Source organism: Haemaphysalis longicornis, unplaced genomic scaffold, assembly GCF_048455015.1.
Source record: "Haemaphysalis longicornis isolate Haplotype H1 unplaced genomic scaffold, Haemaphysalis longicornis Haplotype H1 scaffold_5, whole genome shotgun sequence".
In the NCBI taxonomy this organism is placed as follows: domain Eukaryota; kingdom Metazoa; phylum Arthropoda; class Arachnida; order Ixodida; family Ixodidae; genus Haemaphysalis; species Haemaphysalis longicornis.
The window spans coordinates 167100381-167117757 of record NW_027526385.1 but is presented as its reverse complement, the minus strand read 5'-3'; the positions used below and the strand labels follow the sequence as shown (position 1 = coordinate 167117757).

Genomic DNA, 17377 nt, shown 5'->3' with positions numbered 1-17377 from the left:
GAAGCCATGAGCAACATATGAAATAAACTTCCGACGTCACTTAGGCAAATCACTTTTGCGTAAAAACGTCCCAAAACAAGCACATTTTTTGGTTAAAGAAAAATTATATTGTGCTGTCAGCGCAAAAAAAATCAGACCTGCTGAGGATCGAACCACCAACCTGTGCAACAAAAAAACGGGTGCTTTATCACTCTACCACCGCCACAAAGGCAACCAGGCCATAAACAAGGGGCATTGGACTGGCTTCTAAAAGTGAATCGTCAATAAATACACATATATTGTCAGTTATGTTAACGGCTTCTCGTATATAACCCATTCCGGCAATCATACAGAGAAGCCGCTCTGTCGTCTGCTACGGCACTCCACTGCCACGCTAAGCTTGCGATAGCTGAAGATTTCCGCAATCGAAGGATGCTTAGCGGCACGGCGAAGCGCAATAGCAGACGACAGAGCGGCTTTTCCCACCTTATGCGGTCAGTGCGCATGTGCCGGCTGTCTCCGATTCTCGCCACTTCTCTGAGCCGGCGCTTCGCCGAGCGCGGCAGCCACGCGCTCGCCGTTTCCTTTTAACAGTGGACCGCACTGTACATCAAGCTTTCCGAGCCGACCATCAAACACACTCCACCTTGCCAGCAATGAATCTTGATCATTGGTTGATGAAATTGGCAACAGAAGAGTGTTTCTGCAATCGTTGTTCCGCTGGAGTGTTGGGTTCAGCTTCGTGCACAGCAACTGCGGCTAAATTATCTTCCTTACCGATTAGTGCGGCGAGCACAACCATGGCAAATTCACACTCCTCTCAGCCCCTTTAAGTACTCAGCAGTCGAAATCACCAGGAAAAGCCACATGTGGCGAACAGGCAATGCTTAGTCTGAGCTGCACTTTTAGTTTTAGTGTGTTGCGAAAACATTCGGGGAAAGAAGACGCTAAACATAAATTGATTGGAAATTGAACACGTCAGGTGTACGGTCAATTGATGTAACGGCAATTTTGTTATGTTACCCTCATGTCTCCTCCGAACACATGCACATGGTCTTTCGTGAATGTGGCTGAGAATTTACACCTTTTAACCAACCCCAAAGCTAAGGCAAGCCAAGTGAGAAAAATTCTAACCATATTCGTGCTTGGAACCAAATTGTTCAGAAAGATTGACTTCGATATCCCAGATTTGCCGTTACATTAGGCCGTGGTTTAGATTTTCGGCCATGACGTCCGCTTTTCTGATGGATACAAAAAGCAAAAACGCCCGTGTGCACGAAATTTCGGCACACGGAAACATCCCCAGGTGGTCAAAATTATTCCGCGCCTCATTGTTTGCATTGAATCGGCGCATTAAACCATTAAATCAATCAATCAATCAATCAATCAATCAATCAATCAATTGATCAATCAATTTTGCATTGAGTGTTAAGAAAGAATATCTGTGCCCACGTCCAACCACAATACCATGCAAAGTAATCAATCTTGCCCTTCGTAAACCTCAAGCATGTGCGGTTTTCAAGAACTGCAAATATTTGTAGCACTTATACAAATTCTCAAATTCGACTTTTTACTTTAAAAGGTTTCCAAAATTTTACGCAACCGGGCCTGCCCTTTACAACTCTATAAAAGGATATACGTAGCATGGCAGTAATCTCTACCGCTTGTCTTATTGCCGTCCTTCCCAAGTTATCAGTCATTTGGGGACAGCAGGTTCTGCTGATGAATAATGAATTTTGAATATTGCTTAACAGTAAGTGGAGTGAGAAAGGTACACCTGACAAAGTGGCTAACTCAGTATCAGGTCTTCATTTCAAGCCTTCAGAGTATAAAATTTCGAAAGTTACTTAGATGTCAGTTGCATCACCCGTTTCAGCAACGTAAAAGTTCTTGTCTTTGCAGTGTTTTAAGAAAGCCCTTACAGATTGTCCGGTGGTGTGCCAAACGCTTTTGCTTCACGCTATAGGCATTGAGGTAAGTCAGGTCATAGCCAAGGAACTATACTAGCACTGTGAGACGTCTATGCATATAGTTATTGTGCTTCAACGTATGACAGTTTTCTAATCAGAAAGTTATTCATGAAGAAAGATAAGTTAATATTTATCCAAAGTTGAAAAACACCGAAGCGAGGAGGGGTGCGCTGATACATTTTCTGATATACGTTCAATTTTTTATCAAGAAAGAACTGTTTCAGAATGAGGTTATTTTATTACGCAAAATATAAAAAAGTGCTTCTCGTGCACTCCCAATAAGACCTGTACATAAAAATTCACGAACTATTCAGCTGGCATGCACATAAAGTTTGCTGTGTGAAGTAGAGGGAAAATTATTTGTCTTTCTTTCTCGTGTTTACGCACGCACACACACACAGACTTTGTTCATGTGTGTCAAATTTGTGGAATTTTGTAGTGAATACTTGCACAGCTAGCCAAAAACACATGGACACCTTGAACTCCATTCATTTGCAATATGCGGAAAACGCCTCTCTACCAATTATTATTCGGTCAAGTAGCCTTGCTGTTATTGTGTTGCGAGTATCGAATCAAAATTGTGAATAAAATAAAAGACACTTTATTGCGAGTAAGATGGGTAAAACACAAAGCTTTCTACTATGCAACATTAGTCAATGATGATTCCAATATACGGAACTGCTTTGATGCAGCCGCTATAATGCGTCGAAAGACGTCGGCGCGCAAAGCCATGAACCTGGCTTATATTCAAAATACAAAACTTGTTTGAGACAATTGACATGCATCACACTACATGATAGTGGTTTTCTATAAACCATTCAGTGCAGTTGGCTTTCCCACAGTGTGTTTTTAGGAAAGTGTAGATGCCATGAGTTAGGCATATACCAATTCCTTTCAAAAATTCGCTCAATATTTCGCAAAAAAGTTGACCTTCAACTTAAAATATTTTTTACTTTTGTGTAGCTTTTATATTCATTCATTCACAGGCAAGAGAGAGATAGAGAGATAGTGAGATAGAAAAAGAACTTTATTTGCCCAGAAGTAGAGATTTTTGCCTCACTTTGCCGCGTTAGGCAGCCAGAGATCTTTGTCCCTAGCGCCTTTTTCAGCCCTCTGGACAAGACGTAGCTGCGTTAGTAGATTAAAGCTGCACAGCAGACTTTTCCAGTGCTCTAGGTGTTCAAGTTAAAGTTTTTGAAGTTTATTAGGAATGAATGAACACACGTTTATTGAAGGAAACAAAAATAGAGAGGGAGAGAAGTCCCCATGACATGACCGGAGACCTCAGTCAAGAGTCTGGAAAAGGATAGGAAGTAAGGACTGAGGAGTACAGGGCAGGCAAGCTAACTAAAAGCGGTCGGCAATGCCGGCTTCTCTGATTAAAATCACCCGAGTGTCGAGCAGGTGCTTTCTGGGACGTGGGGCTCCAAGTGGGTTAACCCAAAGTTCATAGCCCGCCGGTCGTAGCGGACCAAGTGTCTATAGCCAGCGTTTTCTAGGAACACTGAGTGCCGAACATTCCCACAGTAGGTTTCGAGCACTGCACAGGGCACTGGTACCACACTTCTGGCAGTTCGGAGAGCTGTGCGGGTTTCCACGTCCGAAGAAATAGTGAGAAGTCCTAAGCGTAGGCCGTGCCAGTTCTTATACGCCTTAGCCGCACTGTTGCCAACCGGCTGTATCCGGGAGGAAACGAGTTGCGGTCTTCCGGAATTTTGTTTTGAAGGACGGCCTTCTGCTCTGCCTTCGCCAAAGCAGCACCGTCTTCTTAGTCAATGTCGGCTTCCTCCTCTGAATCAGCGGGTTCTAAACAATCTTTCTCGGGGTAAATACGAAGTATCTCCCGTGCAATTGTGTGTGCCTCCTTATTGCCTTCAATGGTTGAACTACTGCCAATGTGGTTTTCCTGTGTGCATTGCTTTGTGAGTGCCCGTTGTTGTGTTTTTTTTTTTGGTTTTCGGTTTGTACCCACTATTGTACTCCCTTCCCTCCCTGTAATGACCCTCAAGCGAGGGTTGACAGTATTAATAAATAAATAAAATCCCTTGATCTCCAAGGACCCATCGGATTTGTATTGCAGTACGTACATTGGTAAAAGAACAATAAGGGTCCAATGGTGTATAACTGTGGGGGAAACACTGGTTAAAAGTACACAACAACAGGTAAAATGAGCGCTCGGAAGGAATAAGAATAAATGTATTGTAGATATATACGCAGACCAATTGAACACGGAAGAATGAACAAATGGCGATGATCTTTGATTAGTTATTAGCACAAAATTTCTGAACGAAGGTTTAAAAAAACACGCTTTACTAGACATCGACAGTGTAGAAATATAGAACAAAACAGTTTAATTGTGGCAAAAAAGACTCGGCTGATTTATTGGGGCTTCATAAAGTAAACAGAGCATGAAAACAGAGTTATTGTAAGTTTATATTACACAACGTATAACGCGAAATCAATCAGGCAACAATCTTTCACTTGGATGGATCAAGAAAACGTAAAATCGCAACACACGAATCAACGTTGATGAATTAGAGACATAGAGCTTCCCGATTTTATATGTTTTTCCTGAATTTATTGGATGAGAGTTAACGAAGAACTCTTATTTAAGTGATCTCTTAGAAGATGATAATGGCTTCCGACTTTTCAAGGTGACGGAAAAGTTGTTCTACAATCTTACCATGGTGAATTCAACCGTTCGTTTTTCGTAGTTCGTGCGGACTGGAAGAAGCAGAAATTATTTCGCATTCCACTACGCGTTTTGTTGTTATTGGTAAGACTTGTTCGTCCTACTACATAACGAAGGTGAGAGTGGCTGAGCAGGTTATGAGTGGTATTTCTAAGTTGTACAAAACGAGGTCACTGATTGGGAGAAGGTTGAGGGGTCAAAAAAGAGGGGTTTCATGGGCGTATGTCGGGCTAAATGTGAACATTCGGGGTCCTTGGTTTTAAATATGATGCTGTGATGCGAGGTGAGACCGGTGTTTTCCCAAAATGTCATGCAGTAATTTATGTGCCTATAAATGAAACCATTACAAAGAATAATTAATGTAGACAAGCCAAATAACGCCGATCTTTCACCAGTACACGAATTTCAAAGGTGTTGTGTAAACTAATTATAAAATCTGTAACTTAAATCTGAGAGTCCTCGCTAGTTGAACACCAAGGAAGGAGCTCTGAGCAGTTCTTGTTATGGGGTGCGAGTTATTCATAATAATGTCACGTTGCCAAAGACGACGCAGTTTTCTTCAAGAAAAACAAGTTATTGCTATGTCTCCTGCTTTGTCTCTCGTTGAGAACGCAGTATTTGTAAATAAATAATTTTTGTTAGAAGTGTACATTTTAGTCTTTATTACTTGTATCTGTCGTGTATGTGTATTTCATGTAACTTTTGCACTCCTGCTATGTCGCTCGTTGACACAGCAGTATTTGTAAATAAAAATAAATTGCAGCGAACTTGTGCTCCCCTAACAACTCAAAGAATACAGGCGGCGATACAGCAATTAACAAAGTGACATGCGTAAATTGGTGTCGGCGATTCGAATGCCGTGGCGTCTGCTCTGCAGGCTTTTATCTTTCGGCGCAAGTGTTTCTGGAACCGTCGATTTATACCCGAAACATTGTAGATCAAAGAAGATCATTCTGGGCTAGTGACGTTAGTGCGAAACAGCCTGCTTATCTGAATGTGATAGCCTGGGCGGCATAAAAGTAAAGAATAGAAGACGCGCTTCGCTTGGACGCAGATAACAGAGCCCGACGTGGCTGGGCAGCAAAAACAAACAACAAACGAACAAACTCATATATGGTCTGCGGCATTACCCCCCCTCTAAGAGTGCATCGACCCGATGCTAAAATAAAAGACAGTCCAAAAAAACAACAAAAAAAGTCCGTCATCTTGCATAGTAAGGTCAGGGGGATGAAACTCCGCTGTTTTACTGTCTCGTGACTGAAGCGATCCTAATGTTTGGGGGCTGTACTACATACGAGCATAAATGAATGTAGTTGCTGCATTTATATTTATTACCAGGTTACTTATTAATTACGGAGTTTTTAACATGCAAGTGAACTTAAAAATTGCGGTTCTAGACTGCGAAAATACGAGCGCCACCCGGAGTGGACACTCGGAACCACGCCTTTCTGCTCCGCACCGCAGAAAAGGGGCGTTTCTTGTCGCGCCCGCAGGTATGCAACGATCCACTGTGTTCTCAGGGCCGTTTTTGCACGTGAAGTTTGTTTCATCGAAACAGACGCATGAACGGATTCGCACCATCATCACAGATCGTGCTGTACTGAGTGGTGTCAAAATTTTTCCCGCCAGGCTGCGTAAAATTCTTTTGGATGCCGGCGGACGAAAGGTACGATCTGCATGCTGCTCGTTTTTCTTTTCTACGCTTGCACCAGATAGCAGGACGTGGTTGCAGCAGTAGATTTATAATTTAGGTGAGCATACACGTGCACTATTTATTTATTACATTCTGATTGTCTTCTTTTCCTCTTGAATTACGAATGAAATGCGTGGCAGAGCATCTGGCAATTAATCCAATGACTACATTAGCTACACACGTTTGTTTATACGTGCGGTATTGATTTAATTCGTTTCGATCGTGTGTTTTGCATTTTAGCGCAAGTGAATGCACGGTATGCAGCAAAATGTATTTGAGGCAGCTATACAATAACTAATGTAACAGTGTGAGCTTATTTGCACTATTTTTATTATCTTTGGATTGCCTGCGTTTAGTATGCTTTCGTAGCATGCATTGTGGTTGTTATTATATTAATATTAATATTTTTGTGATTATTATAAATATTATCAGTATTATTGTTGTAGGTATTACTATCAGCCTATTTATGTTCACAGCTGGAGGAAGGCCTCTCCCATTAACTTTTGGCTCAAAGGGTGCGCCCATAGGTTCATATCGGATTGTTAGCACAATGTTAAGTAAGGAGTTACTACATCAATTATTTTATTGCGTTTCAATTGTGTGTTCTGCATTTTGTCTTCACGTGAATTGACGGCATATAGCAGAATGAATTTGTAGCAATCAATATACAAACTACGCAATTACTGTATGTGTTTATAATACAATCATAACTATAATTCCCCCAATTATAATTTATAATTTGCGCTTCAGTTCCGTGCTTCAAGTTTCAGCTTTCAGTACAGGAATATTACAGGATTGATATATTCGCAAGAATAGAGTTAAAGCTATAAACCGATTGATATATAGACAATGCCGGTTTAACCTGTCCTAGTAATTCATTACAGGTTTTTAAATAAGTTGCTAATAACCGGTTTGCTTCAGGGCCCGAGAAATACCTGAGGAATACATAGCGCACGAAAGTATATATACCTCAACAATAGTTTAGAAATCCTGGTGTAGGGCACCTGGCTTCGTCTGGAGAAATATATTGCGGATCAGGAGCAAGGGTGGGTCGTTCACACCGAACACTGTAATCTCACAGATAGAAAAACGGATCCGCGTCGCCTAATAATCGAGGCTGATTGTATTTTAAAATTTCCCTTTACGATTGGCGTTGTCGCGAGTCGTCCTTGTAGCCAAAATCAATTATTTTATTTGGAAGAAAGATTCCTAATATATCAGATAACATTTATTTCGAATACAGATGCCGCGGAGATTTCACTCAAAACTATCGTATGTGGGCTTGAAAGCAGCAATAAAGCTAGTATTCATTCTAACCCGAATATGCGCACGTTTTTGTTGATGTTCCAGATCTCGCATTCAGCTCCAGTGTACGAGAAGGCAGGACCTGGGTCATTTACCGCCTCGTCAGACCTACAGCAGCTACCGGCTGTGTCCTGCCTATTTGACCAGAAGAGACTATGCGTTCCTTGAACAGACAAGGCACTGGACAGAAATGCACTGGCTGGATACCTAGCTATTAGCATGCGGCCATGGGCCATACACTTTTGTATGCGACTAAAAGCGAAAAAATTAAGTTCTGTTTTTGCTGTACGAATAGTACATTTAGGCATTAAACATAAAAAAACGGCTGTCTTTATTGTTGTCTAGATTGTGTTTAATTATAAACCAAAACAACGTCGTACTTAGAATAAGAGGTGCAAAAGGAAGTGGACGCGCAAAACTCTATCGATGAGAACGAAACGATTGCCCTTTTGATAATGTGGTGGGTTGCGCAACAGGAACAAGGTCGGGCGCTGGCAATCTGAATGCCTTTTGAAATGGCGCAGAATCCCCCCTCACCCACACCACCACCTGCTCGGCTTTTCAGTCCTCATCAAGATGGCGTCTTTTAATGCATGTCTGGAACGCACCGCCATAATTTTAGTACTGCCCCCAAACACCGGGAGGTTGTATGGCGCTGCGAGCGAATACGGGTCCCATGCCAGGTATCGCAAGTTTCACTCCCCTAGTAGGGTTTCAAGCGAACCACGTGGACGATTTCGGGCTGTGTGCGTCGTCGTGATGTTCCGAAATCACCATCGGGGATCACCTCGTAGGTAAGTTGGCCGACACGTCATAGAGTCTGGTGTGGCCCGAAATACCCTCGCAGAAGCTTCTCACTTAGTCCGCGTCGACAGATGGGAGTCCAAACCTAAACACGATCCCCAGGGTAGTACTCGGCGTCTCGGCGTCGGATGTTGTAGCGCGCGGCATCCACCAGCTACTGATCTGCTGTAAGAACTCGAGCCAGCTGGCGGGCCTCCTCCGCACGCTGAAGGTATCCTTAAACTTCAGTATAATGTGCTGTTGGGCTAGTTGGTGCATTATGTATCACGAAACGTGCGCGGAATAGACACAAACAGACGAGGGAAGACGGACGATGTGCATCGTCCGTCTTCCTTCGTCTGTTTATGTCTATTGAGCGCAAGTTTCGTGATACGTGTCCTTGGAAGTCGGCGTTGAGGTCGTCGTCTTCTACGTGCGGAAGCATTGCGTCGAGCATCGTAGTCGGCCGTCTTCCGTAGACAAGCTCGAGTGGCGTCATCTGCGTAGTTTCCTGGATAGCCGTGTAGTACGCAAAGGTAACATACGGGAGCACTTCGTCCAAAATCTTATGTTCAACGTCGACGTACATTGACAGCATACCCGCGATTGTCTTGTTCAGGCGTTCAGTTAGTCTGTTCGTTTGCGTGTGGTACGCCGTCGTTCTTCGGTCACCTGTGTTGCTGTAGCGTATAATCCCTTTCATCAGCTCCGCAGTAAAGGCCGTTTCGCAGTCCATGATTAGGACTTCCGGGGCTCCATGTCGCAGCACAACTTGGCTTATAAAGAGCTTTGTTACTTCTTGTCCAGTACCCCTCGAAAGGGCGGCGGTCTCTGCGTAGCGCGTCATGTAGTCTGTCGCTACGACAATCCACTTCTTCTAGGATCAGGATGTAGGGAACGGGCCCAGAAGGTCCATTCCAATCTCTTGGAAGGGCCTACATGGGACGGCGATCGGCTGCAGAAGTCCGGCGAGCCTCGTCAGTGGAGTTTTTCGTCGCTGGCAGTCACGGCAGCTCCGGACGTAGTGGGTGACGTCGGATGCAAGGCCGAGCCAGTAGTACTTCATCTTGATCTTCCCAATTTGGCGAGCTGTGCCGAGATGTGCGGAAGACGGGTTGTCATGGCACGCTTCCAAAAATTTTTCCCGAAGACCTGCCGCGATGACAACAAGATAATTCACTCTCGTTTTGGGGCTGGAATTCTTCTTCACGAGGACGAAGTTTTTCAAGCTGAATGCAGGTAAGTGCGTTTGAACACCCTGTGCACGGCGACGTTGCATCCTTGGGGGTAGTCGATCATGACGCGTAGATCAGGGTCGGCACGCTGCTGGGTGGCCAGGTCACTTAGTTACGACTGCGAAGATCGCGCTGTCTTCATCGGAGTCTTGTGGTGGTGGGTCGACGGGGGCACGGGACAGGCTGTCGGCGTCAGAGTGTTTCCTTCCGGATTCATAGACTACTGTAACGTGGAATTCTTGCAAGCGCAACCTCCACCTACCAAGATGACCTGAGGGGTCCTTCAAATTTGCGAGCCAACACAGCGCATGGTGGTCTTTCACCACCTTGAACGGTCTTCCATACACGTGCAATCGCAATTTTTAAATGGCCTAAATAATTGCGAGGCAATCTTTCGCAGAGGCTGAGTACTTTCTTTCTTCCTTGGACAGACCACGGCTGGCATAGGCGATTACTTTCTCGCACCCGATTTACTTTTGTACGAGGACGCCATCCAGGCCTATGTCACTGGCGTCCGTGTGCATTTCCGTTTTGGCCTTTTCATCAAAATGCGCGAGCACAGGCGGGCTTTGCAGGCACGGTTGCAGCTCGCAGAATGCTCTTTCTTGGGCTTTTTCACAGCAGTAAGGGGGGCTATCTTTCTTCAAGCGAGTGAATGACTTTGCAATGAGGGTGAAGTTTGCGATGAAGCGCCTGTAGTATGCGCATAGTCCGAGAAATCTCCGCACGCACTTCTTATGTTTCGGTCTTGGGAAGTTCGCTATGGCGGAAATTTTCGCCTGCTCAGGCCAGACTCCCGCGGAGTTGACTACATGGCTCTAAAAGTTGAGTTCCTCGTACGCGAAGCGGCACTTTTCAGGCTTCAGCGTACCCCTGACGTACGGATGGTGTCGAGTACACACTACAATCTTGCAAAGTGTTCGTCGAAAGCCGGGAGAATACTACATCATCGTCGAGGTATACGAGGCCGGTGTGACACTTCAGGCCAGCTAGTACCGTGTCCAAGACTCGTTGAAACGTTTCTGGCGCCGTGCACAATCCAAATGGCATCACCCTAAACTCATATAGGCCATCCGGGGTTATAAATGCAGTCTTCTGTCGGTCTATCTCCTCCACTTCCATTTGCCAGAAGCCGGTCTTCAGATCCATCGATGAGAAGTACTTCGCGAGGCAGAAGTGGTCGAGGGTGTCGTTGATTCGAAAGAGGGGGTACTCGACCTTTTTGGTGATTTCGTTCAGTCGCGGGTAGTGAACGCAAAACCTTCATCTGCCGTCTTTTTCCTTCACAAGTACGTCCGGCGCAGCCCAGGGGCTTTTAGATGGCTGTAGAATGTCGTCACTGAGCATGTCGTCGACTTGAGTCCGGATCGCTTCCCGCTCGTGTGAAGAGACGCGGTTCGGTGACTGTCCGGTAGGTCGGACTCCATTTTCGGTTAATATTTTTTGCTTCGCTAGAGGTGTGTGAGGTACTTTTGAGTTCGACCAAAAACACTATGTAGCGACGCAGCGAATCCAAAAATGTCTTCCGTTCTGTTTGCGGTAACACCGAATTCACGTCGAAGGGATTCGGAAGTTTGAAGTTATCATCGGGTGCACGTTCAAAGTCAGCAACCGCGATAACTTAACTTGCTCCTTGCGTTTCTTCGAGGAATGCCATTGCAGTGCCCCTGTTCAAATGCTTGTATTCCTCACTGAAATCAGTGACCAAAACTTGGGATTGGCGTTGCGCAAAGTGTGCAGTGCTTCTTGCGACGGAGACACCAGGGTCGAGGAGCAACCTTTGGTCACTCTCTACATAGCGTGGACGTCAGGAACAGCATCTTCACAGTAGACGGTGATCATCAAGCTTGCGCGGGGTGGCAGTGTAACATGATCTTGGGCGGTCCCTAAAGCAGCACTGTGTTCAGGTTTTGGTTCCGGCGTCATAGAGTGATCGGAGGAAAAAGTTATCGACTTCGTCGGCAGATCGATTATTGTGCCGTTGTCCATCAAAAAGTCCATTCCGAGAATGACGCCCCGGGAGCAGTTAGGCAAAATGACCAACGGCGCTGGGTACGTCGTGCCGTCTATGGTGACGCGCGATGTGCACGTTCCACTTGGCTTCACAAGGTGACCTCCTGCTGTGCGTATATGTGGACCGTCCCATCTTGTGGTAACTTTCTTCAGCTTAGACGCGAATTACCCGCTCATTACCGAGTAGTCGACGGGAGCCGACTACTCGGTAATGAGCGGGTAGACGGCTCCCGTCCTCAAAGCCGTCGATGGACAACTGGACGTCGGACGCCGGCTTCCACGAGTTCTGGGTGCGTCGGGGCGTCGCGTCTCGGCTTGTGCGTGTTGACGGTCGGGCACTGTGCGTCGTTGTTGTCTTCTCAGCGGCAGTCTCGGTCATGTCAGGTACGCGTCGCTCCGTGTAGCTGTCGTCGTGTTCGGGAGTCTTGTCAGGGTTAGGTCGGTGTATCAGCCGCAACTCGGCTGATAAGAAGGTCAGTCCGACACGCTGGCGTCGTGAACAGCAACTGAGTAGTGGTTTATTCTTGAGCGCTTATATAGGTACATCAGACGCGCTCTGCGCATCCCACCGCGCATCACATGTTGACTCGGGCATGATGCGACACGATACATCTTCCCATCTTTTTTTTTACAGAATTATTTGACAAGAATTAGTGCTCCCGGATCACTTCTACAGTTAAGATATCTGTTGGAAGTTGCCACCGTATGCCAAGCGTCTTGGTTGAGTTGTGGCCGGCGTTGACCTTCTTGGGTCTGGCGACGCTCTGGTGAAGTTTCGAGAACAGGTTCGTGTGATGGGGCGCATTCGGCATCGCTGTCATCGCTGTCATCGCTGTAGCTCGTGCTCGAGAAGGACTCAGGTGTTGGCCGCACGTGTTGGCGGTTTCGCCTCAGTGTTGTACCATTCTCTGTTGCAACTTGGTACGACCTAGGTGCAACTTCACCCAATACCTTGCCCCTTTGAGATCACACCTGGCCACGGATGCGAACCAGCTGTTCTGGTTGAAGCGGTTGCAGTGTACGTCCAGTCGTCCGCTGGCGGTGCTTCTTGACCGGTGAACGTGGTGGGGGATTGAAGTCTGGAAGCCGTGCCCGCCGGCGCCGGCCCTGCAGCAGTTCCCCTGGCGAACGTCCGTCTGTTAAGGGGGAAGAGCGATACGCGAGTAAACCTTGCCAGAAATCTTCACGTGCGTTTCTTGTCTTTTTTAGGAGTCTCCTGGTAATTTGCACACCTTTTTCCGCCAGCCCATTGGAGCGTGGAAACTCAGGGCTCGAAGTTATATGTTTGAAATCGTACCGTTTGGCGAAGGTGGCGAAGTGGCGGCTTGAAAACTGGGGGCCGTTATCTGTGCATACTTCGACAGGGATTCTGTATCTCGCGAAAATGGCTCCCAGCTTGTCGGTGACCGTGGCTGCCGATGAGTCTTCAAGTTTTTCGACCTCTAAAAAATTGGAGTATGCGTCAAATACAGCAAGTACGTGCCACCCGCGTAATGAAACAGGTCCACGCCTACTCGGTACCAGGGGTTGTCAGGGGTTGGTCGCGGTAAGAGAGGCTTGCTCGGCTGCTTGTATGCATAAGTTGCGAAACTGAGCACTTTCGTACGAGATCTTCAATCTCGGAGTTCATTCCAGGCCAAAAAACTAAACGCCGCGCTCTAGCCTTGCACTTGTTAATGCCGAGGTGGCCTTCGTGAATGCGTCGAAGTGTTTCTGGTGGTAGCTTCTTTGGAACGACCACCTTGCGTCCTTTGAGCAAAATTCCGTCTACCACTGAAAGTTCGGAAGCGAAAGGTTTCAGTTCTGCTTCGACGCTTTTGTTTGATGATATGCTATATACAACAGCTCGAAGTTGTGGGTCATTATGCATTTCTTCCGCAAAACGTTTTTTTTTGTGGCTTCACTTACAAGGGATGACAGGACGCCGACAGCGTGAACTTGAACGTCACTGTACCCAGCCGAGTCTTCCGAATCAGCAGGCGCCGCCCTTGATAGCATATCAGCAAGCACCAATTCTTTGCCTGGAACAAACTGCAACACGTAATCATAAATTAGGAGACGGAGAAAAAATCGTTGCAGCCTTGGTGGCATGTCACCACTGTCTTTAGACGAGATTGCTATCAATGGCTTATGATCTGTATGAATGGAAATCATTCGCCCATACACAAACTGATGAAACTTTTCACAGCCATATGCAATCCCCATGGCTTCTTTTTCGATTTGCGAGTAACGCCTTTAACGTGATTGGACGCCAGCCGATATCATGACGCTGAAGTAGAGGAGCTCCCAGGCCGTCTTTCGAGGCATCTGACGCTATTTTTGTTTCTTTTGTAGGGTCAAAAAACGCTAACAGCGGGGCCGTTCGTAGCGCTTCACAGATCGTAGCCCATTCTTGATCCTGGTTTTCTGTCCATTCGAACACTGCGTCCTTCCTTATCAGTCTGCGAAGGAGCTTTGTGCGATCAGCCAGTGTTGGCAGGTATTTGCCAAAATAGTTGATGACACCGAGCATGCGCTGGACTGCCAGTTTATCCTTCGGCACCAAAATTTTTTGCAAGAACCTGACCAGTTCTGGACAGGGGCGAATTCCAGTTTCGCTGATCAAGTCTCCCAGGAAAGCAATTTCCTGTACGCCGAACGTGCATTTTTCCGTGTTGAAAGTTAAACCCGCTCGTTGTGCTGCGCAAAGAGCGGCCTTCAAGCGCTCGTCATGCTCCTGCTTAGATGAGCCCCACACCAAAATGTCGTCTATGTAGACCCGTACTCCTGGCAAGAGGTCGAAAATCTCGCTCAGCGTTCTTTGGAATACTTCCGGCGCGGACGAAATTCCAAATGGAATTCGGAGGAAGCGGTAGCGACCGAAAGGAGTTGCGAATGTACAGTCGGGGACTTAATTTTGCAGACCACGCGAGCGCGTGGCAAAAGCCACCGATGCGCGCTCTGGAGGCCCAGCGCCTGTTGTCGAGACCGGCGCGGCGTGCATGCGCGTCCTGTTTTACTCGCAGGCACGCCGATTTTCTAGCTCCCTGCAGCGGTGCTGCAATGGTCACTCAAGCACCGCATAGCGACGCCTTTGTAGCATTCCTTTCTTCCCGATGGCACATTTGGGGCCTAACGTGACGATTGCGAGGGCTTTGGCGCAAGTGCTCCTCGCGTCCTGATAAACACTTGCGCTGAATGTTTTCTTTGTTTTGTGCTTATCGTGTGTAGACGATGAGACTAGCGGCTTGCGAACGGCGTCCCCGAATGAAGCGCCTATGAAGCACAGTCTCACGGTACCGCTCTACGGACGACTAAATGCCAGCTGTATGAATAGCGAACCTTTATTCACCTTGTTTATTTTGTAATTTGTCCACTGAACATATACTTCAGTTCGCTCTCCGCTGCCCATAAAGTAGGCGATTTGCAAGTTTCATAAAAGAAATTATTCCGGTGTTTTTGCTGCTATACTTCCTTACTTAAAATGATAGAAATGCGTACCCATATAAATTGTCTGTTCGCTCTACCCGTCGCATTAGAAAAATGGGCCCTCGGGTTCCCATTGAATGCCGTAAAATTATTCGCTACTTTTGAGAAGCCGTTTTTCAAAGGGACATTTGCCGACTTACTAATAGGCCAAGAGGTGCTGTTAGGCGTGGAATTCATGCCTACGGGAATGAATTGCTCCAAGGCCGGAGCAATTCTTCAAGGTCGGCTTGCATTGATTGATTATGAGGTTTTAACGCGCGGATGCTACAAAGACGATCAGGCGCACCGTAGTTGAAAGCTCCGGATTAAATTTGATTATCTGGGGATGTGTAACATGCGCCGAAATCCCGAATACACTGAGGCTTTTCGCTTTTTGCCGCCATCACAAAAGGGCCACCTTGCAGATGCCCAGCGGAGCGGAAGGACAAGGTCAACAACGAAACAGGAGCTGATTGTTTTTCAGTGGTTGAACATCCGTTCATTTGTGGCGTTCCTCGATGGGAACTCGAGGTGTCGTTCTGAATAATGCCGACGGGTAGAGCGAGCAGACAATTTATATGGGTACGCATTTCTATCATTTTTCAGTAAGGAGGTAGGCAGCAAAAATACCGAAATAATTTCTTTTATCAAACTTGCAAATCGCCTACTTTAAGGGCGGCGGAGAGCGAGCTGAAATATATGTTCAGTGGACAAATTACCAAATAAACAAGGTGAATAAAGGTTTGCTATTCATTCAGCTGGCATTTCGTCGTCGGTAGAGCGGTACCGTGAGACTGTGCTTCGTACGCGCTTCATTCGGGGACGCCGTTCGCAAGCCGCTAGTCTCATCGTCTATACACGATAAAGCACAAAGCAAACAAAGAAAACATTAAGCGCAAGTGTTTATCAGGACGCGAGGAGCACTTGCGCCAAAGTCCTCGCAATCGTCATGTTAGGAATGTGCCATCGGGAAGAAAGGAATGCTACAAAGGCGTCGCTATGCGGTGCTTGAGTGACCATTGCAGCACCGCTGCAGGAAGCGAGAAAATCGGCGTGCCTGCGAGTAAAACAGGACGCGCATGCACGCCGCGCCGGTCTCGACAACAGGCGCTGGGCCTCCAGAGCGCGCATCGGTGGCTTTTGCCACACGCTCGCGTGGTCTGCAAAATTAAGTCCCCCACTGTACATATTTTTGATGTTGCCTCGTCCAGTGGTATCTGGTGAAATCCCGCGTTCGCGTCCAGACGGCTAAAAAACTTCGCACCGGAAAGCTCTGCCTCAATATCTTCGCGTTGCGGCATTGATAATGTTCACGCTTTAAGCAGGCGTTTACATTTCGCGGATCCATGCATACTCTGAGGCTGTCATCTTTTTTCCTGACGATAACGAGAGGGCTTACCCAGTCAGTGGGCTCATCCACCTTGCAGATGATGCTTGCCTTTTCCATACGCTGGAGTTCGTTCCGCAGTGGTTCCTGTAGTGCCAACGGTACGCGACGAGCCAGCTGCACCACTGGAACGGAATCGTCGCGAAGAACCATCCGGTACTCTCGCTGCACGCAGCCGGTGCCTTCAAAAAGAAGGGCGAACTCCTGCACCACGGTAGCGGAATTACCATAAGCGGCGTCGTTTGCCGCCACGGAGTCAACAGTTCGCGACACAAGTCCTAGCAACTCAGCTGTCTGAAGTCCGAGTATAGCCTAGCTTCGCTTCACTACGAAGAAGTGTGCGATGCACCGACGGCTCCCGAGTTTGACCACTTGTGTTGGGACGCCGCACTGCTTAATCACGTTCCCGCTGTACGAGCGCAGGACAGAACAGCTTGGCTTAAGGGGTGGCTTGGTGCGGAACGTTTTATACACCGATAACGGCAATAGACTGGCTTGGGATCCTGTGTCCACCTTCAACGCCACTTCTTGCTCCGCAACGTAAGCGTTTACAACCCAGTCTTTCGCTTTCTGAATGCCGCAAACGCTCACATCCAAGATGTTGAAGCCTTCGTCGTCACGTTGCACTTCACCGACTTGTTGTTTGCAGTGTTGCGACCGGGCGGGGGCACCCGATCCTTTCTCCGTGGCCTCCAACATACGATGGGTAGCGTGTATGGTGCGAGCGGCCAGCCGGTGATGCAGCCGTGAAGAAGTCCAGAGCAGTAGGGTAACGTAACTGTTTACTTCATAGCGAGAGGTGAGCCGAAGCCAAAAAAAACATACAATGCCCCGACGGGCGAGGTTACAATACAGGACAGGAGCAGAGCGACC

At 47.1% G+C, this 17377-nt stretch overlaps 1 long non-coding RNA gene across 1 annotated transcript; it reads right to left on the bottom strand.

Moving 5' to 3' along the window:
• Nucleotides 1-12973: 12973 nt before the first annotated feature.
• Nucleotides 12974-16648, bottom strand: LOC144139501 (uncharacterized). Its single transcript, XR_013316235.1, has 3 exons — nucleotides 16517-16648; nucleotides 13579-13701; nucleotides 12974-13112 (listed from the first exon to the last, which is right to left on the bottom strand). It is a non-coding gene; the product is annotated as an uncharacterized LOC144139501 (long non-coding RNA).
• Nucleotides 16649-17377: the final 729 nt, after the last annotated feature.